The 27,641-nt window shown below is 37.3% G+C and overlaps 1 long non-coding RNA gene across 1 annotated transcript in view; it reads left to right on the plus strand.

Annotated features, from left to right (window-relative positions):
- LOC117803843 overlaps positions 1-27,641 on the plus strand; it is a 167,055-nt gene that overhangs the window by 13,592 nt on the left and 125,822 nt on the right. The window contains exon 2 of the long non-coding RNA XR_004627977.1: positions 6,228-6,517. This is a non-coding gene — a long non-coding RNA (uncharacterized LOC117803843). The remainder of the gene's footprint in view (positions 1-6,227; positions 6,518-27,641) is intronic.

The raw sequence follows: 27,641 nt of genomic DNA on the forward strand, positions 1-27,641 counted from the left end.
TTTTGTTTTCTTTGGGTAAATATCCAGTAGTGGAATGATGGATCATATTGTTATTCTATTTTTAATTTTTTGAGCAACCTCTATACTGTTTACTACAGTTTGGCTCCAGTTTGTATTCCCACCAACAGTGCACAAGGGTTCCTTTTTATTTACATCCTCACCAGTACTTGCTATTTCTTGTATTATTGATTTTAGCCATTCTGACAAGTGTAAGGTGATATCTCATTGTAGTTGTGTGGGGTTTTGTTTGTTTGTTTTTAATAAGGAAAGCAACCGAGAGGGAGCTGAGACTGCTTTTCCCAGGAAGTTCCATGTATGTTTCCCTTCTGAGGAAATGAGAGAAGTCTTGGAGCCTGGACCTTGGCTCAGGTCTTGGCTGTTGGGCTTGAGTAGAAGACTGGAGACCAGGGCTTGTACATTATGGGGATGGGATAGAATGGAGGGTGGAGTTACTGTAAGGGAGTTGTATGGAGAAAGAGAAAAAGATTTTGCTGCCTGCTTAGAATGGAAAACCTTCAGGAGAAGGATTGTTGTATAAAGGGAATGCTTAGGTAGCTTTCTGTGAAATTCTGTGTGAAACCCGTGTCACCTCTTTAAGAACTTCATAGTTAAGATCTACCCAATCCTTTAAGCTACTCAATCCTTTAAGAGAGGCAATACTCAAAGCAGAGAGATGGTTTGCTGGGGTACGTGGCAATCCTTAGAGGGCAAGTATTATTGCTATGATTTTCCAGATGCAGAAGCAGAGATCAGGAGGTGGTTGGCAATAAGCAGAGAGGATTGGAACTGTGGACAACCTGACTCCAAAGTCCATGCTTTTTTTAGTTGGTCATACTATCCCTCTCTACTGGTCTGTGCTACTCTTTGAAGGAGGAAACTGGATCTTCTGGTTATAGTGCCTGTTCTGGTTTTCCATTGATGAGTAACTAACCATGACAAAATTTAGTTACTTAAAACAATAACAAAATTTGTTTTGTTATGCAAGTGTGATGGAGCAGGGCTGAGTAGAGACAGCTCACCTACTCCTAGGATAGTTTGAAAGCTGGGAACTGGAATCACTTGTGGGCTTGTTCATATGCATGTCTTCTAGTTGATGCTCACTGTTGACTGGAACTTTAGTTGGACTGTTGGCCAGAACATCTTGACATGGCCGTTACTTGTGTCCTGTTTCTTGTATCCTTATAATGTGGTGACTAGGATCCAGGGTGAGAATCCTAAGAAAGAGAGACCCACAATGAAATTGCATTACTTTTTTTAACTAGCCTTGGAAGTCATTGCATTCTGTTTGTTGGAAATGCCTCAGTAAGGAAAAAACTCTTCTCACTTTTACTTTTATTGAGTTATTTGATCCTTATGATAACCTTGTATTATTATACCCATTTCACATATGAAAAAATCTAGGCACAAGAAGTTAAGTATTTTACCCAATATAACACAGATGGTAAGGAATGGAACCACCATTGCAACCTAGACAATTTGGCTACCCAGTCTGTGTTCTTAACCACTTTGCTGCATTGTCCATTGCAGTATCTAGAATATAGTCTGGACCAATATGTATTTGACAAATGATGAATGTTTTGTATTTTGGGCTTCCTTCAAATGCTGGTAAGGATATTTATTTTATTTTATTTTATTTTTTTGTTTAAAAAAAATTTTTTTAAAGTAATCTCTAAACCCAGCGTGGGGCTTCAACTCACATCTCCAAGATCAAGAGTTGCCTGCTCTTCTGACTGAGCCAGGGTAAAGATATTTTTTAAGTGAATAGTTTCATATTCCACCCTGCATCTGACATTGAAGGGAGATGTCCTCCTGTACAAATAAAAAAAGAGATATGGTGGATTTCCAAGTAAGTGATGAAAGAACCTATTCAGGGTACCTTCCGTTTAGGAGATGCCTTAGGTACCACATTTCAATACAGCTACTCAGGAGCTGGAATATCTTCTATTTACATTATGGTAGCGCTCTCTCTCTCTTTCACACACATACATATACACTCACATACATCATCATAGAATGAGTATTCAGTTGTATGTACATCGTATTGTGCTAAGATTGTTTTCTCCTTTCTCCATACTGGCTCTATGTCAAGTATTCCGTTTTAAAGAAATGTAAGAGATAATATGTTCTCTATGTGGAAGTTGATTTTTTTTAGAACTGCATACGTGATGCAGTTAATTTAAAACCTAGAAAGAGCCACCTTGTGGCAAAATTTAGCATTTCGGTTATTTATTTTTAAAGAAAAATTATAAGCGGCACTAACTTGTATAGCAAAATAAGGTACTAATATTGTATACAAATCCTATAATATGGTTTCTGAGATATATAATTTGATTTTAACATTATCATATATTATCAAAAGGTGTTGAGAATTTAAAAAGCCTAGATTAAAATATGCAAAAGCTGGGGCGCCTGGGTGGCACAGCGGTTAAGCGTCTGCCTTCGGCTCAGGGCGGGATCCCAGCGTTATGGAATCGAGCCCCACATCAGGCTCCTCCGCTATGAGCCTGCTTCTTCCTCTCCCACTCCCCCTGCTTGTGTTCACTCTCTCGCTGGCTGTCTCTATCTCTGTCGAATAAATAAATAAAATCTTTAAAAAAAATAAAGTAGACATTACTATAAAAAATATGCAAAAGCTATTACATACATTAATGGCTTTATATTTAAATCCTCATTTCAGAGTTGTAATTGTCTCCTGGTACACTCAACAGTAACATGAATTTGGACCTTAAAAATGAAAACTTAGGGGCGCCTGGCTGGCTCAGCTGGTAGAGCATTTGACTCTTGATCTTGGGGCTGTGGTTCAAGCCCTACGTTGGGTGTAGAGATTATTTTAAAAAAGGCGTGTGTTGTGATGAGCACTGGGTGTTATACGCAATCATTGAACACTACATCAAAAACTAATGAGGTACTGTACAGTGGCTAACTGAACATAATTAAAAAATAAAAATTAAAAATTAATTTAAAACTTGTAAATGAAAAAAATGAAAACTTTAAAAGCATATCCAATTAGATATTTTCTTGATGTGTAATTATAATACAGCTTAGTTATTGTATATTTAAATATATTTATATAACATTGGTTGTAATCATGTATCAATAGTCAAGAATACTCAGTTTTCTTTTTGGTTTAATTGATACATTGACATCTTTGTAATTTTTCCTAAATTTCCTGTACCTTGGCAATTCACTAAATTCTTCTTTCAGTTAATTCCCACATTTTCATGTCTTTCATAAAACCTTCTCCTTTAATTGAATGTGGTAGTAAATTTGTAGCTCTTCATAAGTACTCAGTGTATACTCAAGTATAAGGAGGCACACCACTGCAGATCTCTCCTCTCTCTTTTCCCTTCTTCATTGGCACTTTGAAAACTTGCTGAAAGCTAAGAGGTTAATTCAGTATCTTCTTATCTCCTCTTACATTTTCCTGCCACTTCTCCTTTTCTTCATTCCTGGCCTCTAAATTACGTCTGATGTCAGGACCTGTCTGGTAGTGGTGGAATCGAGGTAGGTGGCGATGGTGTAAGTATTGGCATGCAGATGGAGCAGGAGATCTGGAACCTGAATACTGGATTGTAGAGGAAGAGGAATAGGTGAACTGGATGAAGAGGAGAGAAAGAAATCCTCTCTCTGGCTTTTGCTTTCCTTCTTATTTCCAAGTCTATTTTCTCCCTCTCAAATTGCCAAGGCTGTAGGACTTTTGTTTGAGCCCTTTTTGTTTGTGTGTATTGGCCTTTCTGGGTTGCCAGGTCTTCAACTCCAAATCTGGAATATTTGAGGCAAAAAGAAAGCCCAGGGAACTCACCACGCTGTCATTCCTTGGGTCTCTTTGTCTCTGCTGATTTGCCTTCTTTCCACCTTTTAGAGTCTTCTGATGTTTGCTGTATAGATGGTGTCCAGGGTTTTTAATTGTACATAATGGGAAAAATAAGGAAAAGTAGATCAACTTTTTTCTTCTCGGAAACAGAATTCTCAAATTGCTTTGTCTTCTTCAAGTTTACTTTTTATAAATCATTTTTATTACTATGTAGAGAGCAGATTCATAAGGGAAGGAAGTAGTGAAGCAGGAGAAGGTGGGAGACCAGTTAAAAGTTGTCTCAACCCATCAGTTAAGAAATGGTGTTCACCTGTGTGAAGATAGTGGTACTAGAAATGGAGCAAAGTATGTATTTCTGCTTAAGTAATGATATGATTCTTGGTTAACTATTTATTAAGTCTTTTTTCATCCAACATATATTTATTATGCACATATCAGGTGCTAAATTTAGGCATTGGGTGTAGAGTGGTAAGCAACATGAATATCATCTCTGACTTCTTTTTTTTTAATTTTATTTATTTATTTGAGAGAGAGAAAGCATGAGCAGGAGGAAAGGGTAGAGGGAGAAGCAGACTCCCCGCTGAGCAGGGAGCCCCATGTGGGACTCAGTCCCAGGACCCTGGGATCATGACCTGAGCCGAAGGCAGATGCTTAACCAACTGAGCCACCCAGGTGTCCTCATCTCCAACTTTTATGGACCTTATTCTCTAATTTGGAAAGATATATGTAATAAGTAAACAAAAAAGTGCTAAGCAAGTAGACCAGAAAAACTAAATTATAATTACAGATTGTGATGTTGCTGTGAATGAAGTAAATAGTGCTATAATTGAGCATAGCATAAGACCTACTTAGTGTGGTCAGAGAAGACCTTTGAGAAGATGGTATTTGATGTGAGACCTAAACAATGACAGGGAACCAGTTATGTGAAAATCTGGCGGAAGGACAAGGGAGGGGAATTGGGTCGTATTAGAGGATGTAAAAAGCAGTTTGGTTACGAGATAAAGGGTGACATGGGCGCTTGGATTTTTGGTGAAGACTTGAGTAAGTAAGAATATATGACAAAATGGCGTTAGTCCTGCTAGGCTGTAAGGGAGGATGTATACAGTTCGCTCTTGGGCTGTGAATACTAAGACTTTAGTAAGCATTAAGGAGTTTTCAGTGCAGCTGCCTTTTTGAGGCAGCATGAGTTATGGTACTTGATAGGGGTGTTGCTCATTCAGGACTGTTCAGGGAGATTTGGTCCTGAGGAGAACATGACTCCCTCGGGAAGCAGTGGTGGAACTTGTGAAAAGCTTGCCTGATTTTTAAAATTTTCCCTGCGCGTCGCATTCATCAGCATTATATTTTAATTCCTCTTTAGCAGGTATTTATTAAGTTCATGTGCACAGCAGTGTGTGAACGGTAATATCCACACCCATATGGCAATACTGTGATTACTTAACTTTGTTCACTGATGATAAGACAAAACAGATATACTTGAAATATTGTGTTGGTTGATGTGTGTGCCGGTGATGAAGAAAGCGGTAAGTGAAGATAATGTGAAAACTAGAGGAGAATATCAATAGAAATTGGAAATGCATTAATACATAACTTACTTGTTTTAAATCTTTACTCCTTTCACTAAAACACATTTTTATGTAAGCAAAATGTTAAGGATTTTTTGGGAGAAGAAAGAACTCAAAAACCAAAGAACTTCTGTGTGTTTCTCTATCTTGAGGGTAGAGACCGTGTAGAATACATCATTGAATTCCTAGTACCGACACAGCATCTGGCATGTACAAGGTGCTAAGCGAAGGTCCGTCCAGTGATTGAATGAATGGTTAGAAAAATGAAGTGTTTAAATTGATGCTCTGGATACTATCATGATTTCTAATCATGGAAGTGCTCATTTCAGATGATGGATTTGCGTGTGTGTGTGTGTGTGTGTGTGTGTGTGTGTGTGCGCGATGTTACCCAGGTACATATTGACTGAAGTGACAGCAGAAAAAAGTTAGAAAGCAAGTTCATCACAAAGAGTTTTTGTTTGCTTTGTCCCACTCTTGGCTATTCTGACCATTCCTTTCATCCTGTGAATGCCTACCTTCAGCGTTCAAGTTTACTGGAAGGGATCAGGGCTCTACAAACTGCTAGCTAAAAGCCACCTAGCTCCTCAGTACAGGTTGATGTACTTCTTGAACATTTCTAGGGGTGCAGTTTCAGAATGGGAACTTCTTCTACTAAAGAGTTGAAAAGAGGAGGTAAGAGAATGTGTAATGTAATAGAGGGGACAATCGTTGAGAGAGACTAACATGGTAATAGTAATTTCCTTTTGTTTAGTATCTCCATGTGTCTGTCTCTATATTGAACACTTTATATTGTCTCATTTAATACTCAAAAGAACTCTCTAGATATTGTTCTTATTTTGTTTTTCCAGATGAGGAAATTGAGTGTTCCAGTTACTATATCTTTGCTACAAATTATTCGAAAATAAGCATTTATCAAGCTCATGGATTTGTGGATCAGGAATTCAGATGGGGATGGCTTGTCTTTACTTCCCAATGTCTGCGGCCTCAGACGGAGCACTTGAAGGCTGGATCTGTGATCATCTGAAGGCTCATCCACTCACGAGTCAGGGGTTGATGCTGGTGGGTGAGAAGGACTTCTGTGTTATTTTCACATGGACTACTTTGTAGCTCCTGAGAGCATGGTGGATGGATTTTAAAGGTAAGTGTTGAGAGGGGAGAGAGAGAGATCACTTTTATGGCGAGCGGGGAAGTTATGGCAGTGTTAACTTCTGACACATTCTGCTTATTAAGTGACTGTGTGACTATGAGGAATGCCCAATTTCAAGAGGAGAAGAAATTGACTTCTCTTGATAGAGGAGAGACAAGGTTCTGAAGAGAAGAATCAATGTGGCCTCTTTTATAAAATACGGTTGACTACACAAAGCCTCAGAAAGATTAAATAACTCTCCCAAACAGCTGGTAAATGGAGTAGCCCCACTAGGAGGTTAGATTTACTTGTTTCTAACTTTGTGTGCTTGCCACTTGATCACGTCATATAGTAGAGTGTTACGGGATCATTAAGATCTTAAAAGAACTGTTGCGAATAATTAAGCAAAGAAAGTTATATGAACAACTTAAATTCAGAATTTAGAACCTTACAGAAGATCCCCAGGCATCAAGATTTGCAGATGACTTAGGTAATAGTTTGTACCTTTTATTTTGGTAACTTTCTTTTTCTTTTTTTTTTTTTTTAAGATTTTATTTATTTATTTGAGAGAGGGAGCACAAGCAAGGGACGAGAGGCAGAGGGAGAGGGAGAAGCAGATTCCCCATTGAGCAGGGAGCCTGACATGGCTTGATCCCAGGACCCTAAGATCATGACCTGAGCCAGAGGCAGAGGCTTAACTGACTAAGCCACCCAGGTGTCCCTTTTTGGTACCTTTCTAAGGTCACCTATTCCATTTTCCCTAAAATTATGTTATTTGTGCACACATCTTATAACCTCCCCCCAACATATATACTCTGGTTGCTTATTTTATTAAGGGTAGGTTCTTTGTCTAATCTGATTTATCTTTCTACCCTGATAACACCTATTATGAGAAGCTGGCTCACAGTAAACCCTCTATAAATGAATTAAAAATATGAGTTTATCCTAGCATAAAATAGCAGAGTAGTATAACTTTGTTATTGTTGAACTGCTCTGGGATACTTGGATTATGGGTATTATGAGGACCAGATTAGGTAATTTGAGTGAAAGTGTTTAAAATGTCAAATGTATTTTGTGATTAATATGGTAATAGTGACTTTGGTGCTGGAGCACTGATAGACATGTGAGGAAGACATGGAGACATTTAATTTTTGGTCTTTGACCTGTGGCAGGGGCTGGTTTTCTAGGAATAAAGATAAATCATGGTCATAAGGTCAAAATAAATATGGCATTGCATGGTAGGAAGGTCTGCTCAATATGCCACTATATCATCTATTTGTAATTTTAACATAACTCATTACTAAGATCATGTTACTTGTAATATTCTATTTTGCTTTTACTCTCAAAAATATCTTAGAGATCTTCCCATGTAAGTACATATAGATTTACCACAGTCTCATATTACTATCTATAGTTCTGTGGTCTGGGCACACTGTATTCTACTGATTTCCCTATTCATAGACATTGGGTTGATCCTATTTTGTTTTGTTTTGTTGAAATTATAGATAATGTTGCAATGACGTACTACTGTATAGCAAGAATTTCTGTAGGGTGGATTCCTGAAAGTGAATTACTGGGTAAAAGGATATGCTTTTTAATGTTTAAAATTTTAAGAGATACTGGCAAATTATTCTAAAATGGCTACGTGGATATATTCCTACTAATACTTTTCTGCATCTTTTCAGTGCTGACTTTGATGTGATTGATCTAGGAAAATTATAGCATAGTAGGTCAAAGAATCCTCATGTCAATGAAGGATTTTGAATTGACGTCTGGTTTGAAATTCTTATTCTGTCACTTACTCATTGTATAGCTTTGAGTAAATTATTTTGTCTTTTGCAGCCTCAGTTTCTTTTTCCATAAAATATAGGCAATGGTAACAACCTTCCTGGATTATTGAAAGAGTAAATGAGGCAACTACATTGGTAAAGTCTGGGTGAAATTCTTAGAGCTAAGAATTATAGTTAAATTATTTTTCCTTTCCTTCATTAATTTTTTATTTAATATATTGCCTCAAAATATAAGTCCCATTTGGGCCCTCACACATCTTAGTACAAAGTCCAGCTTGATTACTAAATTTTCAGAAGAACAGCATTTCTTCTGAAATTATAGCTTAAATTTCAAAAAATAAATATTTGGAAAAATGTATTTTGATTTTGCTGACTTTGAAAAGCCATCCACCTGGCTTTGTAGTTTTTTAAAACTTTTTTTTAAAGATATATTTTTTTATTTGAGGGAGGGGAGGGGCAGAGGGAGAAGAAGAGGAAGAGAATCTCAAGCAGGCTCCTCACTGAGCACGGAGCCCAGTGCGGGGCTTGACACTGAGATCATGACCTGAGCTGAAACCAAGAGTTGGATGCTCAACCAACTGAGCCACCCAGCACCCCTAAAACTTTCTTTCAATTGCTGTCTTTGGCCATATAATAATAGTCATCGCTTCTTGACACATTTGTATCTTAAAAAAATGTGCTTTAATAGTGTATCATACTAATCCTGGAGAAAAGATACAGTTTTCCTGTTTTTATTTTTATAGCTGATGTTATACCTTAAGGAAATATTTTTTAAAAGTTGGAGTTTAAAAAAAAGTTGGAGTTTCTACCTGTTAATGTAAGATGTTCCCAAGAAAAGATAAAGGACAACAGTAAAACTTCACAATTATACTGTGACCTTTGATTGTATTTCCAGAAGTTACTTGGGCTGAATAAAATTATTTGGTTTGTAATGAGTTTTAGAAGAAATGAAGAAAATGGAGGTATTGGAAAATGAAGTATGTCTCTTAATTGAAAAGAGACTATGATTGTTACTTTCCAATCTAAATCAAATTATTATGACAGTGGTTTCAAGCAATTGGAAAGGGAATTATTCTCTGGAAATAATGACTTCATTATATAACCTAAAAATATAAGTTAAAAAAATCCCTTTGGTTGTCTTTCTGCTGAAATAAATGATTTAAAAATGAAAATATTTTTATTGTTGTTCATCTGCAGAATTCATTGTTTTTCAAAATAATATATAAGCATTAGAAGACAGGTGTCTGATTCCTTGCTGGAATTTTAATTTGGGCTACCATGAGATATAAATTACCTAAAAAATAAGTAAAACTATATATATGCTATTTATATGTGTGTGTGTGTATACACACACACACATACATATATATTCAATCTTTTTTCTCTTTAAGTAATCTCTGCCCCCAACGTGGGGCTTGAACTCATCCCCCCAAGGTCAGAAGTTGCACACTAAAGACTGAGCCAGCCAGGCACCCCGTGTGTGTGTGTGTGTGTGTCCATATACACACAAACACACACACATATATATAATATATATAATGTATATATATGTTAGGATAAACATAACATTTATGATTTTTAAAAAGATTTATTTATATATTTTAGAGAGAGAGTGTGAGCAGGGGGAGGGGCAGAGGGAGAGTGAGAGAGAGAATCTTAAGCAGGCTCCCCACTGAGCGTGGAGCCTGACACAGGACTCCATGTGGGGCTCCATGTGGGCTCAGTCTCGTGACCCTGAGATAATGACCTGAGAGTTGGACACTTGACCCCCTGAGCCCCCCAGGTGCCCCTAATGTTTATCATTTTAATTGGTTTACTTTCATAGATGTTTCAAGCAATTGTTTATTATTTGAGATGAATATAATTAAAATTCTCAGGAATACAGTTTGCATTTTTATATTGTACACACATACACACACAGACACACACACACACACAATCCTAGCATCTGAGAAAACACTATATTGTACATAAGATGCCCTAAATGTTGATGTTTATAAAGGAAACATGAGGACTTCATTTTCCTTATAGGCTGAGAGAGTAAAGACTTTCAAGTATTTATTTTTTATCTTTTAGGGAAAATGATCTCCTCAAGCTCCAGTACTCACTAGATTTTTAATACTGTGAAATACTATGAATTTTAACCTCAAGAACAAATACTAATTATCCAGATCCAGATGTTAGAAATAATTATTAAAACCTTTAGTCATTTTCCTTTTCCCATTTACTGATATGTGGACCATGCAAATCATAATTCAGGCATAGCCCTTAAACTCTTGAAGTCTTGTCTTGCTTGAGTTGCCACATTTTGGAAACTAGGAAATTTGGTGAAACAATGTGATACTACTTACCTGTCTGTCTATCTATCCATTCATCTGGTCAGTATTTTACCTATTGTCCATCTCTCACCCATTTACTCACAGTATGTATAATCCACATGTTACTCTTTCTTCTACTAAACATGTACTGTCTTCTTTTATATAGATACTGTGTCAGTTATACTTCTTTCGAATTTTTGTATAACATTCAATAGATTGAACTTTTAGAATAGAGGCATTTGGGATCAAATACTCATGGAATCACATCAAACCTGTTCATTCTTGGATAGTTGTAACTGAAAATTCTTTCTTGTTTTGAACTGAAATTTCTGATCTCATTTCATAACCCTACTGTTCCTTTCTCCTTTTCCTCTTCAACTCAGTCCTCTTCTCCAGGCTTTCACAGTCAGTTCTGGGGCTTTGTTTTAGATCCATATCTCTAAACAAGAAATGTTTGTATGTACAAATAGATGTATGTATCCCTCCCTGGTTACTTTCTTTTTCTGTGTTCTGATTATTAATCTTATTCTCCTCAAATTTTAGTTGCAAACAATTCTTAAGGATGTCACCTATGTTCATACCTATCTACCTGCAGAGTGAGGGTAACACATAAAATACATTTGAGATTATAAACCAGTGTGATTTCTCGTAAGTCTAATTCTTATTCCTTCTGCATGCTATTCTTAAAGATAAACCTTCTGAAAATGAGAGTTACTCAAATCAATATCTCAAAACCCTTCACTAACTCTATACTGTGTAAAGAATGAAGTGCAAATGCTGTATCAAGGCACTGAAGACCCTTTAATCCATCTTGCCAACCTTATCTACAACTATTCTTTCATCAGAAAGTTTGGCAAAATAAATGTGCTTATTACTCTCTGATAGGTGGTTTATTGTAGAAAGGTAAGGCTGTCTAATTCTTGCTCTGCCACCATCTCACTGTATAGTTTGGTAAATTAAACTCCCTGTGCCTCACTAGAAAAGGACTGGTCATAGTATTTACTTCATAGTGTTATTAGGAGGAATAAAAGTGTTCATACATATGAAATCACAGAAAATTGTGTGCGACACTTGGGAAGAATTCAATATCTCTCAGCAAAGAAAGAGCAGATATGCCTCATTGCATTTATTTTCATATACTATTCTTTTTCCTATAAAATCATGACTTTTTTTGTCTTTAAGCCCTCCCTTCAGATCTAATCTCCATCCTTCAATGATGTGTCCCCTCCTCCAATTGTGTTTCTTTTCTGTGTCATTGATGCAGTGCTTAGTTAGGGTGACCACTGGGACTCTGTTGATAGGAAAATGAGTACTGTTGGTAATTACGCTGGGACAACTGGCATAAATTGGGACTGACCTGGGCAAGGGACATGTGGTTACCCTGTGAATAGTGGAGCCTTAAGTTACAAATCTGTTATCAAATCAAAGCAAACTTTATATGCAAATTGTTATGGCAGATCTCCCATTGTCTTAATTGTCAGGAAATGAGGTTCATCAAAATGACCCTCAGCTGTTTCTGGCCATTCCCAGAGTACTGCTTCTCATCTGTTCAGCTACAAACATCTCAGTCTCTTCTCTCCAGTCCTCTTCATTTGATCCTCATGCTGCTTCTGCCTTCCTGACCACTGATTCTTATGAGACAGCCACTCTACCTGGTACTCCTTGCATTGCCCAGCTCCTCTGGCTCCCCACCTTCCCCTCCTTACCTCCATGCACATCCTTCTCTAGGTTGTGGAGAGAGGATCTGCTCTCACTTGTATCATTCCTTCCCAAATGCATGCACCAAACCTTTCTTAATGACTCATGACACAACTGACACCAATGATGATTCTTGCTTAGGCTTCACTGATGCATCATGGTTGAAGAAGAGGCACTTAAGTCAGAGAATTCCTAATAACCACTGCCTAAACCTGTGCGCACACCAATGGGCACTTGGAGGCTCATTCTTTGCCTTGCTTGCAACCTATCTCCTCTGACCAGGGATAGCTCAAACCCCACCATTTGAAACATTTCAGTCCTCTTCATATATCAAATGCTCCTGCCCATAAAGAGACAAATTTCCTCTAGTTTCTCACCACTCACTCTCTGGGAATGTAGTCCTCTTGTTGAATGTCTTTGAGGATGATTGATAATAGGAAAACTCCTCCTGTCTGGAGAAAACTCCACTCCAATCCTCAAGGATGTGGTCTGGTTCTATGCTCTTATTATGGTAATCATGATAGCATGACATTGGTATATTTCCCTAAAACTGGGATCTTTAGCATTATTCATCATCACCTGTTACATGGTATTTGCTACTTTGCTATTTGTGTTTTTATAAATCCATTCTATATCCTTAACTAGATTGTGTGTTTCTTGAGAGCAGGTATTTCCTTTGCCTAGCAAAGTTCCTGACCCACACGGTGTTCATTGAACTGTGTTTGATGAGCATGAGAGGAAGAGGCAATACAAAATATTGCTAACTTATGAAATAGCCACTCCTTCCTCATGTGTTGTTTCCTCCATCTGGATAGTAGTTCATGCGTAGAACAACTTCCTATGAATCTCTGGGTTCTCTCGGCAGAGCTATGAGAACTGGTCTGCTCAACCCATTCTCCTTCTGGCCCAGCTGCTTACATAGCTTTCCTTCTGGGATAAGTCATCTTATATTCTTAGCATCAAGCACAGGCCACTCAAACCTTGGTGAAAGGAGGGTTTGTTTATGAAGTGAAATCTGCCAGAGGCATGGGTCACAATATCACCAGTACTAACACCGGGGTCATGGTGATTTGGGTTAAGAAGTTTCCTCGCCAGCATTATCTTTTTCTGAACAGATCTGTCCATAGACCTTCAGTAGCCTGCTCTAGCAACTATTCAATTGTTTAATACAGAAGTATTTCTCTCAAGTATAAATTTTCCTCTTTTCAACTCTAATAGTTTTCACATAATAATATGTCTTTGTCAACCAACATTTTCTGTGTGTGCTCCATTGGATATCAAACATGACACAAAACAAGGAGAGGTCTTACTCTTCTATCAATGCAATGTTGTTTTCTATCGTTCATGCCGACCTGGTGTCAGCAGCTATTTTACCAGACACCATCATCAGTACTTACAGTTAACCACAGAGATTTATTCGCAGAGTTTGACCTTTGTTCTGTATACTGAGGACAAAGAAGAAGAAGAAAAACGTGATACTTTACCTGGACAGAAAATGATGGAAGAGTCCGTAAAGGTAGCACTAAGGGAAAAATTCTACCATTTATTATAATTTAGTTTTAAAATGCTTTTTAAAAATTACATACTCATTTCAGCTAAATATATTGGAATTTTCCAAACAATGGCAGATGTGTTATTTTCATTATTTCATTCACTGCTGTATAATTTTAATGCTTTGCATTTTGGCTGGGCATTATATCTTCTACCTGGTTTGTGAAACAAGTAATGAAATCACAACTTAGTGTTTGGTGGTAGGTTAATGATAGTAATTATCTTATATGTTATGCACTGTGCAGTTAAACCCTAGGAAATTACACTGGCAAAATACGAAATTCAGTCTGAGAAGCATTTAACTTAGTTTCTGTCGGGGACCATTGAAGGGGACAAATAAGTACTACCTCTCTTCTCCCAGGAACAAGGCAGGTGGAAGTCCAGATACTATCTTTATTCTACATAAAGGTAATATTTCAGAATGTGGCCTCTATTTGCACATGTATGTGTTTCTTAATACATAGTTCTGAATTTAGGCCAATTTTTTTTACCAAGTCATAACTGTCTGCATTCAAGTAGCTCCCTGTACTCACACCACAGGGCAAAGGGCAAGAACTGTGGCTGGAGCTGGGTGGACTGCCCACTCACTGTAGGCAGGGCCTTGCTAAGAGGACAGAAAGTGTAGAGGAAAGGGCTTTTAGATCTAATTTCTCCTTCCAGACTCACCAGTCATATAAATCATGTAGGGGATCATGAATGAGGGGGTAGAGAGAGGCCAGGGGTGTTTTATTAATGGGATTCCCTCTGCCTCAAAGGAAACAATAGGAGCAGGCAGTGAGTATCTGTCATTATTAAAATTTCCAAGGTTTTTGCACTCTTAATCCATTGGGTTTAACTATTAAATCTTTAGTCAACCAAAGTTACAGTCATTTCCAGTGGGAAAGGGGGCAGCAGTCTCTCAGGATGACCCTTCCCCCACTTCTTAGAGGCTGCCCTGCAAATACTAGTCACTGCTTTATTGAGTACCTACTGGGAACCACTCACTGGTAGGCAGTGCAGATTTTGTACTCTAAAGGCTCTAAATTAAGTCATAACAATAACCAATTAAATTAAATTAAATTAAATTAAATTAAATTAAATTAACAAGGCCACTCTGCACTCAAGACTGAAGTTCACTTATATGTGACTTTATATCCCAAAGGTATCCAACCACATATCCCAAAGGGCCTATCAGAGGTTCTGCAAAGAGAGCAAATGACAAGTCATAAAACACAATACCCTTCTTACCAACAAATTCCCAGAAAGAAATTAAAGTTGTAAGCTTAATTCCCCTTTCCAGTTGTATCTGTCAAGTTCTAGCAGGGAGTGGATGGCACACTGAAACTGGGTGCTTGAGAAGAGTTTTTAATTTATTTTTACAAAGTCCCTTTACATCAGAAACCAGGGATGTACTCTACAGTGACTAACATAATATAATAAAAAAAATTAAAAAAAAAAAGGACTGTTCATACCAGAGCACACAGGGTGTAGGGGAACTGACCAGGATGGACAGTATTCTGGGGTTACCAAGATGGCGTACCTGTCACTACCCTAGGCCTGAGGAGGCACAAGGAGGGGAAGATCCTCAGTCTGCAAAAAGTAGTTATATGGAGAGGGCTACTTTAAATAGAGGGAAGCAGCCAACTTGTAGTGACCCAGCAGGGAAGGAGCCAACAGAATAAAAACCTGACCTAATTTCCTCCTGTCTCACGGGTGTTTTCCACTGGTGGAATCCAGTGGGGACCGCAGGGTAAGGAGCCAGTGCAGCCATTGCAGCATACAGCTTAGACAGTGATCTGGAGGAGCAGGAAGAAGATAACCTAGCTCATAAATTCAAGTTTAAGAAGCAGCGGGAAGGAAATAAAGTCCAAAATCAAATTCTCTTGTCCTTGTGTTGTAAAATGCCAAAGAAATTTAAGTCCAAAATCCATTCTTTTAAACTTAATATTCTGCTTAGTCTCAGCTAGAGTAATTTCTCAGTGCTTGGTAAACGGGTTTCTTTTAAAAGCTGCAGGCTGGGGGCGCCTGGCTGGCTCAGTTGGAAGAATATGCAACTCTTGATCTCGGGGTCAGGAGTTTGAGCCCCCCGTGGGGTGTAGTGATCACTTAAATAAATAAAAAAATTTAAAAATAATTTTAAAAATAATAAAAGCTGCAGGCAGGGCTGTCTCATCCTAGAATGGGTGTAGATCCTTCAAGGCCTCAGGAGTTTTATTAGCTTAATGTCAAGTATTTTGTGAGCTACACTTTTAAAGAGATGAAATGATAAATAGGACACATCAGACTATCACAGCTCTAGGCACACACGCAGCAGTTTTCAAAATGAGCCAATTCTCTGTCCCTAGAATAGTTCCACAAGGTGAAATAATGTTCCCAGAATCAGAACCCAGGACTCAGTCTAACCAAATATTGTTTGCTAAAGACCGCAGTATAGGCTCAATAATATCTGAGTGAAGGAGTTCAGACAGAGAAAATATGCTTGATTTAGCTTTGCTCTCATGCCAGTCTATGCCAGTTGGTTCAGAATTCATAAATGCAAGAGGGAGAAATCAGGTTAATTGTTCCATTAGCACATATGACGAAGAATCCACAACTGGGTGCTGCTTCCTCCACATAGGGGCATCTGCGACACTGCTGTTGTTTTTCAAAGTTTAGAAATTTTAAATGGTGGAAGCTGCCGACAAAAAAATCTTATTTGAGGAGATCCTCTTTCCCATCCCATATTCAAAACCTTTGTACTTCTTTTTTGTACGATTTATCTGTGCCCGATGTTGATAACCTAAACCTAGAACCTTCCTAGTGTAGTGTAGTGTAGTGTAGCATATAGGTAAAGGTCAGGTGGAGCATTTGCTACTTTCAGAATAATAGCAGCAAGGGTCATTGTGTCTTCTGTCTGATAGGCTGTGTATAAAAAGACTGCTTCTGTGGTTTAATTTTGCCTCAGCCACACCCCTTAGGAAGTTGCACCTGTGTGGTTCAAGGTCAAGCAGCAGTAGCTCACATCCCGAGCCTGCCCGAGGTAGCTATAGATCAGTTCTTTGGTGAAACCCACAACCTCACATTCCTTTGGTGGCACTACCCCCAAAGAAAGGGCCTGTGGTTACCACCTAGTGAAAAAATACAATGGGGCTTAAGGCTTAAAGTCTGTCAAGTCAGGGCAGAAAAAAACTAATGGCATAATTGTAAACTTGAAGAGAGCCTGTTATAAGCTACATGGTCAGAGTAAAAAAAAATTGAAGCCATGTATTAGCGACCCCAAAGCCTCAGTCACTTTTGGTTTATGTCAGTCCCCAAATTTTAATTCTCTTCTATGTTACAAAGACTCTGGCCCCAAGTACCAGATATTTCCTCCCTCAAATATAAATGCAGTCCTCCTTACCCACCACAGCATAAATCTTGTGTCCTGACCTGGAGCAGTAAAGAGTGTAATCCTTTGAGGGCAGTTTGGCTCCCAAGAGAGAGGAGAGAGAAAGGAGCCAGGCGACACATGCTCGGTTTCTCATTCTATGGCATCCGTGAAAATGTACTGCTTACATCCTCTGCAGTAAGGAGCATAATTGACTAATTGCCCTAATTTCTGCCCTTTCTGGAGCCAATCCTATAATTGCTGTAAAGCCACCTGCAGGCTGCTTCCAGCCAGTAACTGAACACAGCATGGGGACCGGTGCCAGCCCATTCCTGCAGACTCCTTTAATGGGTAGCCTTAGCTGAAGGTCTCCAGTTGGCCTTGCCAAACCTTTCTTGGAATGGCATTGTAGTCTGAGACTCTTCTTATCAGTTCCCTTTAGCAGATGTCTGATCTGTATCTCTGTGAAGACTCCCTTCCTTCTTCCCTGACTCCCTTCTTATCCTTCACAAGCATTTTCCCCAATATATCTCTTGCATGTCTAACCCCATTTTGCATCTGCTTCTCAGAAGACTTGAACTAAGACACCTTCCGAACTCATCGAATTGTTAGAAAATTCTACACCTCTCCCCTAGGACTGACTGCGGGGGAGGAGAGACAAGAGTGTGAAGCTAGTAAATATCCCTCCACATGGACTATGTCAGGATTGGGATAAAACTACACTCTCAATGGTTTTATTACGAGAAGTTAGGGAAATTAGAGTATATCCAATCTTCTGTCTATTTCAAATATGTCCGCATTGAAATATGTTTTAATGGAGTTGCCAGGAGCAGAATATTGAGCAGGCCCTTGGTATGACCTCGTATAGCTTTTCTTTGTGGTGAGAAAACATAGTTGATTGATTTAACTGGTTGAATAAAAAATAAATCAATTATTCAGTTTTTTAATTTCAGATTTCAAGTAATTGCTGTTGCATCTTACAAATGCTGTGACCTCCTGATTCTTTCTTTTTAGTGCATTCCCTTTGGTTAAAATTGTCAGCATCCATTCAGTTGTCCAGCCTAGAAATTTTGATCGATCTCTTTCCTTCATGGTCCATAGTTAATCAGTCATCAAGTGCTTCAGAATGTATTATTCATGGAATTTAAGAAAACAGAGGAGCATAGGGGAAGGGAGGGAAAAATGAAACAAGATGAAATCAGAGAGGGAGACAAACCATAAGAGACTCTTAATCATAGGAAACAAACTGAGGGTTGCTGATGGGGAGGGTGGTGGGGGAATGTGGTAATTGGGTCATGGACATTAAGCAGGGCACGGGATGTAATGAGCACTGTGTGTTATATGACTGGTGAATCACTGAGCTCTACCTCTGAAACTAGTAATACACTATATGTTAATTAATTGAATTTAAATAAAAAAAATAACGAAGAATATACTATTCAAAGATATCCACAATCTATTCCCTCCTTAGCATTCTTTCTATTACAGCTCTTGTCATCAAATTTGACCCATTTAAATAGCCTTGTTACAATATTTTGACTTTAGCTTCTTCATTATTCCAATCGATTATTTTTCTAATCTATAAACCAAATTATGTTACTCTTCTGCTTAGAAATTACTTTCCATTACTTACAAGGTGAAGTTAAAACTCATTATCATGAAGTAAAAGTCCTTCATAATCTGACTTCAACTTGTCTTTTGAGAATCATACCAGTAAAACTCCCTTTCTTTATGTCTTCTGTTTTAGTCACAGAAAATCATTGAGCGTTCCTTATACTTGCTGGTTGTTTCACTTGTCTGTGTAATTGTGAATGTTTTTCTTTAGGATTTGTGTTTTATTTCTTCTTTCCACTTTCCTTCATCTGATAACTGCTCCATGTTCTTTAAATCCTGGCCCCAAATCACCTCCTCTAAAAGTACCTCTAAGATTTTCCAGATGGAGTTAATCATTTCTTATATTTGCTTCTAAAACATAGGAAGCACTTTCCAATTATGTTTTAATTTTTTCTCTGTGTGCCTTTGTTCCTTTTGATTATAAACTCCCAATAAAGGTAGGCAATTCTGGTTGTCATATAATAAATATTACCGAATTTAAGTGAAAATTTCAGATTACCATAGAAAAAGACTTTAGGAATAACCACCAATAAGATGTATTTCTCCTTTAATATACATTTCTATTCAACAAATAGGAAATAAATTCTAAACAGTACATAATATAAAGTAACAGAACCTTGGTATAACCTGATTTTCAATATCATGACATTTCTAAGATTTTGGTCTTCATCAGAAGGGCTCTAAATATGCAGAATTACTTAAATTGTGTTATTGTACTCAAGTGTCTCTTATATCATTAGGTCCAAAGGAAAATTTTAGCTTAGGGTATAGTGAAGTCGTAAGTCCAAAACTGATTGAATATTTTATATGCATTATTTCTTCTTGTTTTCTCTTCTTTGTTTTACTGCCAACTCTCAATCAGCAGCAAAATTAACCAATATAAGCAAAAAGAACCTAAATGCAGTTGAGTGTCCTTGTCAATTTTGAACTAAATTGCTAGAACAGATACTAAAAATATATATGTAGCTGATAAACCATAAACGTATATAAGCAATATTTTTAAAAAAGATTTTATTTATTTGAGAGAGAAAGCATGAACGAGGGCCAGGGAGCAGAGGGAGAGGGAGAAGCAGACTCCTCACTGAGCAGGGAGCCCAATGCAGGGCTTGTTCCCATGACCCTGAGATCACGCCCGGAGCCGAAGGCAGATGCCCAGCTGACTGAGCCACCGAGGCGCTCCCATATGTAAGTGACATTAGGGAAATGTTCATAGTGAGTATAGATTCGTTTTAGCAATTTCTTAGCTATTCTTACTGAAAAAGGGGACAACACATATGACCTCTCTGGGTTTCAGTTTCCTCAGTTGTAAAATAAATGGTTGGACTAGGCTCATTCATTTATTAGGAATGCTTGTGTACCAGATACCAGTGTTGGAAATACAAAGATGAACAAGGAGGGTAGGGCTCTTGTCTTTTAGCAACTTAAACATAGGTGAATTAAAATTTTTTTCCCTCTACAGTTTCATAAACATGACATGATGATATAAATTAAATGAGATTGATAATGAGGCAGTATCCATATTTGTTCTTTTCTTTTCCTGAAGCACGTTATTGATGTTTTATGATAAAAAAAATTCTCATTAGAAGACAAGTTTTAATGGTTGAATTGCAATAAACATATTGCCACTATTTTGTGTAGTTATTGGCTCCTGACTTTAAAACAACAGAAGATTGGTCAATGTATTGACCACACATAGACTAGGGTTTAGTCAGACATACACACTTTAATTCCCAGAGTCCCTTATAGAGATTTCACTTTGTACACTGACTCTTACTCAATTCTAGATTGACATTATTGTCTATGGCCTTGTATATGACTTCGTAATGGCGACAGGGCATTTTTCTATTCCTTTAAGTGCTGTAGAAGGGACAACTGAATCAAAATTATGCGTTATTTGGCCCACTTTTAAAATGGACAATGGATGATGAATAACAAGTTCAAAGAAATAAGCAAATATTCACTGTCTTAATAAATCTGTCCCATGGAAGTTTCGGGGATTGACCAGAATGACATAAAGACACTCAGGGGAAGATAATGATTTTGAATTCATATTATAAGTGATTTTTATTTTTAATTATTTAAGTATATATTTGTTAATATCATGAGAGATGTTTTCACTGTCAGACTGTGAGTGATCATATCCAAAGAACTGGTCTTTAGAATCAGAAAACCTGCCACTATACTTAAAAATATATGATCTCAACACATTGCAACCATATTATATTTCTACTAAGGGAGAAGTGTATGATAAGCAAGTCAATGATAAAGCAGGTGCCTTTTAGCTCACTTTTTCATTTGAAGATTAGAAAATTGTAATATTCCTTAGTATAACAGGAATATTTCCATGGTATTAAACTGATATGGATTTTTCCCCCCCAGTAACTTTATGGCTTTCAGATGAAAAGCCATGCCTGGTGGTTCAGATTATACTATTTATTCTTTAGTGTAGGCAAGATATCTCTTCTTTTATTGAGGCTGGGAATTGAGGCTTAATGTCTGCTGGAAAGGAGGAAGCTATTAATGGAGGAGAAGTCCTTACTAGGGAGAAAGCAGAAGGCCCTTCTTTTCTGAACATGTGGGAAAATGAGAAGAGGGAAGGAGATAAGGTAATGAGGTCAGATTTCTATGCCATCATTTTCCTCACCTAGGGAATAGAACCTAGTGTATGCAGTAGAAGCATCCACATCATAGGGTCTAGTGGAAGCAAGCTAAGAGACTATAAAACACAGAGAATCTTATATTTGACCTTATCCAATATGGCAAAGACGAAAACACAAGTATGATGAAGGGAGTTGGCTAATAGATGGCATGAGGCAGCATTCTTGGCTCCAATGGTACGTACAGAGTACGAAGGGATTAAGAAAATTCCTATGTCATGGTGAGAGGATCTGGAGGGACGGATAGTGTCAGTGGACCATTAGAGGCTCAAAGTCAAAACAAAGACAGAGTATAAAGGACAGAGTCACAGATCTAAGATCACAAACTTTCATAGTAGATGCCATCATGATGCTTCAGTAGGCTCATCACACAATAGTAGGCATCCATTCAGGAATTAGATCAGAACAGTCACTTAACAACAGAAACTAAAAGGGATCCAGAGGATACTGCAGACATGCAGTATCATCTTCTGCCAGAACACTGTGAGCCCCTAATATTCCCAGACACTGTATAAGGGTGGAGCCAAGAGAATATTCCAGTTACCACTGCTACATAACAAACTATTCAGACACTTACTGGTGTAAAGCAACCATGTTATTATGCTCATGGATTTTATAATCAGAAATTTGGACAAGGGATAGTGAGGATGCTTTTTCTCAAACATGATGTGTAAAGCCTTATCTAAGAACACTCACTGATTGAAAGTAACTTGATTGCTGGGGCTACAATCATTGGGAGGTGTCTTCATTCACATGTCTGGTGGCCAATGTTGGCTGTTGGTTAAGATCTCATCTGAGGCTGTCAGCCAGAACACCTCCACCTGGCCTTTACATGTGGCCTTGTTGTCAAAACATGGAAGTCTTAGGGTAGTTGGACTCCTTACATGGCAGCTCTGGGTTCCAAAAGCAAGTGTCCTAGTAGTCACGATAGAAGATTTATCACTTTTTATGACCTAGCTTTGAAAGTCATGTGTGACACTTTTGCCATACTCTATTGTTTGGAGCAATCACAAATTCATCTAGATTTGAGGGGGATTTTACTTTACTTTTCCCCTGTTTTAAAAAAATGGAAGTATATTTGACACACAGTGTTACATTAGTTTCAGTTGTGCAACATAGTGACAGGCCAACTCTATGCATTATGCTGTGCTCACCACAAGTGTAGCTATCATCTGTCACCATACGCTGTTACAGTACTATTGACTCTATTTACTATGCAGTACCTTTCATCTCTGTGACTTGCTCATTCCATAACTGGAAGTCTGTATCTCCTATTTCTCTTTACCCATTTTCCCCATCCCTCCATGCCTGTCCCCTATGGCAACCAACAGTTTGTTCTTTGTATTTATGGGTCTCTTTCTCCTTTTGTTTGTTTGTTCATTTGTTTTCTCTTTAGATTCCATATGTAAGTGAAATCACGTGGTATTTGTCTTTCTTTGACTTATTTCACTTGGTGTAATACCCTTTGGGTCTATTCATGTTGTTGCAAATGGCAAGATCTTGTTATTTTATGGCTGAGTAATATTCATATATCTATGTATCTGTATCTATCTGTCTATCTATATCACATCTTCTTTATCCATTCATCTATGGATGGACATTTGGGTTGTTTCCAGATCTTGGCTATTGTAAATAATGCTGCAATAAACATAGGGCTACATATATCTTTTTGAATTCGTGTTTTTGTTTTCTTTGGACAAATATCCAGTATTGGAATTACTGGATTGTATGGTATTTCTATTTTTAATTCTTGAAGAACCTTCATACTATTTTTCATAGTGGCTGTACCAGTTTACATTCCCGCCCACAGTGCATAAGGGTTCCTTTTTCTCCACATCCTTGCCAACACTTGTTATTTCTTGTCTTTTTCATTCTAGTTGTTCTGAAAGGTGTAAGGTGATATCTCATTGTGGCTTTGATTTACACTTCACTGATGATTAGTGATGTTGAGCACAAAGATGGGGAATTTTAAATGGCGTAAGTAACCTTAGTGCCTATATGTCATTTATTCACTTAATGCTTGCTATTTTAATTTTAATATTAATGAATATTTATTCCTATAATCTTGAAGTAAATATATTTAAATAGCTTGTGTCCTGTGTGTTTCAGTTATTGTTACAATTTCTAGGGGAGGGCAGAAATTTACAGAAGGTTATCTCGAAATGCAACTACAATTCCTTACTGTATTTATTATATATATACTATCACTTATTATGTTCCATGATGATGTAGTTGAAAGGGCTTTAGATAGAAGACTAGGATTTGGTCAAAATTTTGCTATTAAATAAGAAGGTATTTCTCTTCTCAGGGTCTTAGTGTCCTCATGTTAAACAATGAAAAGATGTGTTAGATAAAACAATTTCTAAATTTCCTTCTAGTGTTATGAGTTTATTGGTCTCTCTTATTTTAAGGAGGTAATGAAGAATAATAAAGAATTTATAGTTTAATTTTGCACAAAATGATTCTCATGTATATTTACTTTCTACTTGGTCACACACTGACATTTATGAAGGAATTGTATTTGGCGTATTCTTTTTCTGTATAACTTTATATAGGTTTTGTAGAATCCCGATAAAATAACTGAAGTATGTTTTTATTATAAAGGTGAAAAAAATCCTGTGCAATAGCACAGCACTTCAAATAAATTTAGAAATACCATAAACGAATAAATGTGAAATTAAATTATCTTTGAACTTCAGGCATATGAGCCAAATTTAATTTTATTGTATCATACAAATACTTCATTTCTACTCATGTGGAAGAATAGAAAAACTAGTGGAAGTAGTAGAATACTTTGGAAAAAAATAGTCAATTTAAGAACAAATAACTAAGAAAGATTATTGATAGGTATGAAAAAGAAAAAAAAACCTTACCTCCTTTTGGTAATTATTATGAAAGGTAATATATTTGTTTTAGGAAAAGGTATCTAGATCCTTCACCTTTTTTTCATTGAGTATTTTATCTTAAATTGTGACTTAAATATTTTGTGAAATTTGATAACACTTGAGATTTTACTTAATATTAAATTACATAAACTGTTAGCTGAGCATAGTTGAAGCATATTATTTTGGAAGCCACTAAAACATAATAATTGTTTTTGTAGGGTGAAGACTAGAAATGGATTTGTAATTTTTTTCTTTTGCATAACAGAATTTCATTAGAGGTGGTTTATATACATTTTTGACCAGAATTTTTTTCCCAAAAAAACATCATATGTAAAACTGTAATTTTTGATAGATTTAAAAATTAATTTGAATGTGTTGGTGAGCCCTGAACCCAATTTCTTTGTCCATTAAGTTCTCTTCTTTTTTTTCACCTAACAAGGCTCCTTATACACCCCAGAACCCTGGGCATTAGAAGAGCAGTTTGAAAATCAATACCTTATTATAAAGTAATTCTGTATTGGTATATAAATGGCAACACTAACTTTTTACAGCATGACCGATTTTAACATAGATAACATTATTCATTGAAATTTCTAATTATATCTATATGCAATCCAAATGATTGTTTCCTAACTAATAGATAGTAAATTCTATGTCTGAAGGAAAGTAGCATATGAAAGAAAGTTTAGTTTAAAATGGTATTCCATTTGCATCGGAATCCGGGGATGTACTGTATGGTGACTAACATAATATAATAATAAAATAAAATAAAATAAAATAAAATAAAATAAAATGGTGTTCCAAATTTCCTACAAATAATTAAATGAAGTAGGGAGCTTATATGTGAGAAATCAGTGGTTATCCTTAAACAAATGAAATAATGTATTGCTCTCAGTTGTTCGAACTGGTACATTAAAAGCCTGGCTAGATTCATGTTTGTGAAAAGCACAGCACTACTGATTTATCAAAATAGTAGGAGACATACTTTCTTTTGGGTTACTTTTATTGAATCTTCTCACTTTGAAAGATTTAAAATGATTGGAGTGTCAGATCTGAATGTTTCTCTGGATGTTAATGAGCTGTTCAGATTTACTCAGTTGAGGTTAGCAGTAGCTAGAAATCTCTTCAGCACATTTTATGGCATTTATATAATGTGTTTGTCTTTGTAGAATGTTTGCCACTGAGCATCTTCCTGAGAAGCAGTCGATAAATTTTTGACTGACAGGAGACCGAGCCACGAGGCTAACAGATGTCTTTGTTGGCAGTCTCAATATAGCAAGAGCAGACTTACTTGTCATTGTTTACATGCTTTCATACCTTCCTCAGTTTTCTGGCACCCTTAGTCATAAACACTGTAGCATCTCCTCTGAACATGTAACCTTAGATTCATCTTACCTTTTTCTCATCTCATATTCCAGTAGTCAGCAAAGCAAGAAAAGTTATCATGTCCCTAAGCCCAAGAAACCATAACCATAATTCTCAACCCAAATTTCCATGCCCTTGAGTCAGAACTGGATTATCCTTGTGGGAAGCTGAGCAAAGGCCTGTTGGTTCTCAGATTAGCTTGTGTTTTTCTAGAAAGGGAGAAGCACACCACCAACTAACTATAACAATAATCTTATCCTTGGTAATGATATCACACTGGACATCACCAATCCTTGAAAACTTTCAGAGTGGTTTGGTGTTATAGAAATTATCCAAACCGCTGGGAAGTTCTCATTTAGACACTTCTATTTGTCAGCCAATGGTGTAATCACATTGTGCTAGGAAATGCTAGAGAGAAACCAACCATGTTCTTTCACTGTAATGACTTTATAAATAGCTTGAGAGGCAGTATTATATTGTGGTTAAGAACAGACTCTTGAGTCAGACTGCCTGGATTCATATTCCTCTTTTGTCACTTACTAAACTGTGTAGCCTTGGGCAAGACACTTTACTTTTCTGTCCTTCAATTTCTGTATGTCTTAAGATTATGAAAACCACTGCCTCATGTAGTTGTGAGAATTAAATAAATTAATGTGGTTAAAATGCTTTTTGCTTGCACATACTTAGTAAACACTCTTAGTATTTGCTAGTATCATTAGTTAGTTGGGAGGGCACTCATTTGTCTCTTCTTGTGTCATTTCTCCATGCTGCATACATTTTGGGCTCATTGAGCTGAACTCCAAAAAGAATTCCAAAAATGCCCTTCTCAGTATTTGCACGAATTCATATGGTCTTGTGTGTGTATTCGTGTGTTGCATTTGAAAGAGAAGGAGCTGAGAATGAAGCCAATGATGTCGTTTTCAGTCAGGCCCATGGACTGGGTTTGAATGGCCATGTTTAAAGATGGACAGAACTGGTGCTCAAAAAGAGATCTGGGAGATGCCAGGAAAGAGGTGACGGTCAGAGGCTGAGAGAACTCTCAAGTGAGACTTTGTGAAGAGCAAATAGTTACTTTGAAGTGTTGCAAAATAGCTTTTGAAGGCTGACTTTATTGATTTACCATCACTTACTCCACTTCACTCTAGACTAGTTGCCTAGTTCAAGTAAATCAATACCCTTTTAACACTGGGCACTTAAACAAACAAACAAAAGAAACCTATTTAGTAGGTGCAGGCCCCAAATAGGAAAATTTAAGATCCAGTAGTTTGCCAGGCCCCCCTGCTTGCTCCACAGCTGATCCCCAACAACAGGCTATTTTACGCCTGGCCATAGATTAGTTGGGATAGCTCCAATGTGGATGGCTTCCCCTGGGCCATGGTTGAGTGGTCTGAATTCCCATCTCCCCAGTCCTGGGAGAGTTAGAGAAGGTTCCATTCTGATGGATGGGTAATACCAACTACAGCAACCCAGTTGGTGAGTGGAGCTCAGACCTTTGGAGCTTTTCCCCCTACTCATTCCCAAGAACTTCTCTCAGGACAGAATCAGATCTCACTGGTTCCTGCCTCCCAAGCCTGTCACAATAAGTTTATGTCTCATTGGCTTATTTATTTCTAGTTCCCAGGCAGAGAAGAGGGGCCTCAACTACTTTAACAAATCAGAATACAGTAGATGCTCATTATTCATAGCAGTGATGTAGGTATTCTTGGGAACACTGAATTAGCAAATACTGAATCATTGCCCTGGATTGGGTGCCTGGGAGCCTCTGGTCACAACATTTTCATCAACCAGCCAGTATATAACCTTGTTTTATTTGTGTTTCTGTTTTTTTTTTAAATTCTTATTTAGTATATATTGTTGATTCATTAACATTGAACTAACACCCAACAACACTATAACTCCTGCCAGAAGGAAGCTTATCTAACACACGTATTTT

This window comes from Ailuropoda melanoleuca, chromosome 9 (genome assembly GCF_002007445.2).
Source record: "Ailuropoda melanoleuca isolate Jingjing chromosome 9, ASM200744v2, whole genome shotgun sequence".
Lineage (NCBI taxonomy): Eukaryota > Metazoa > Chordata > Mammalia > Carnivora > Ursidae > Ailuropoda > Ailuropoda melanoleuca.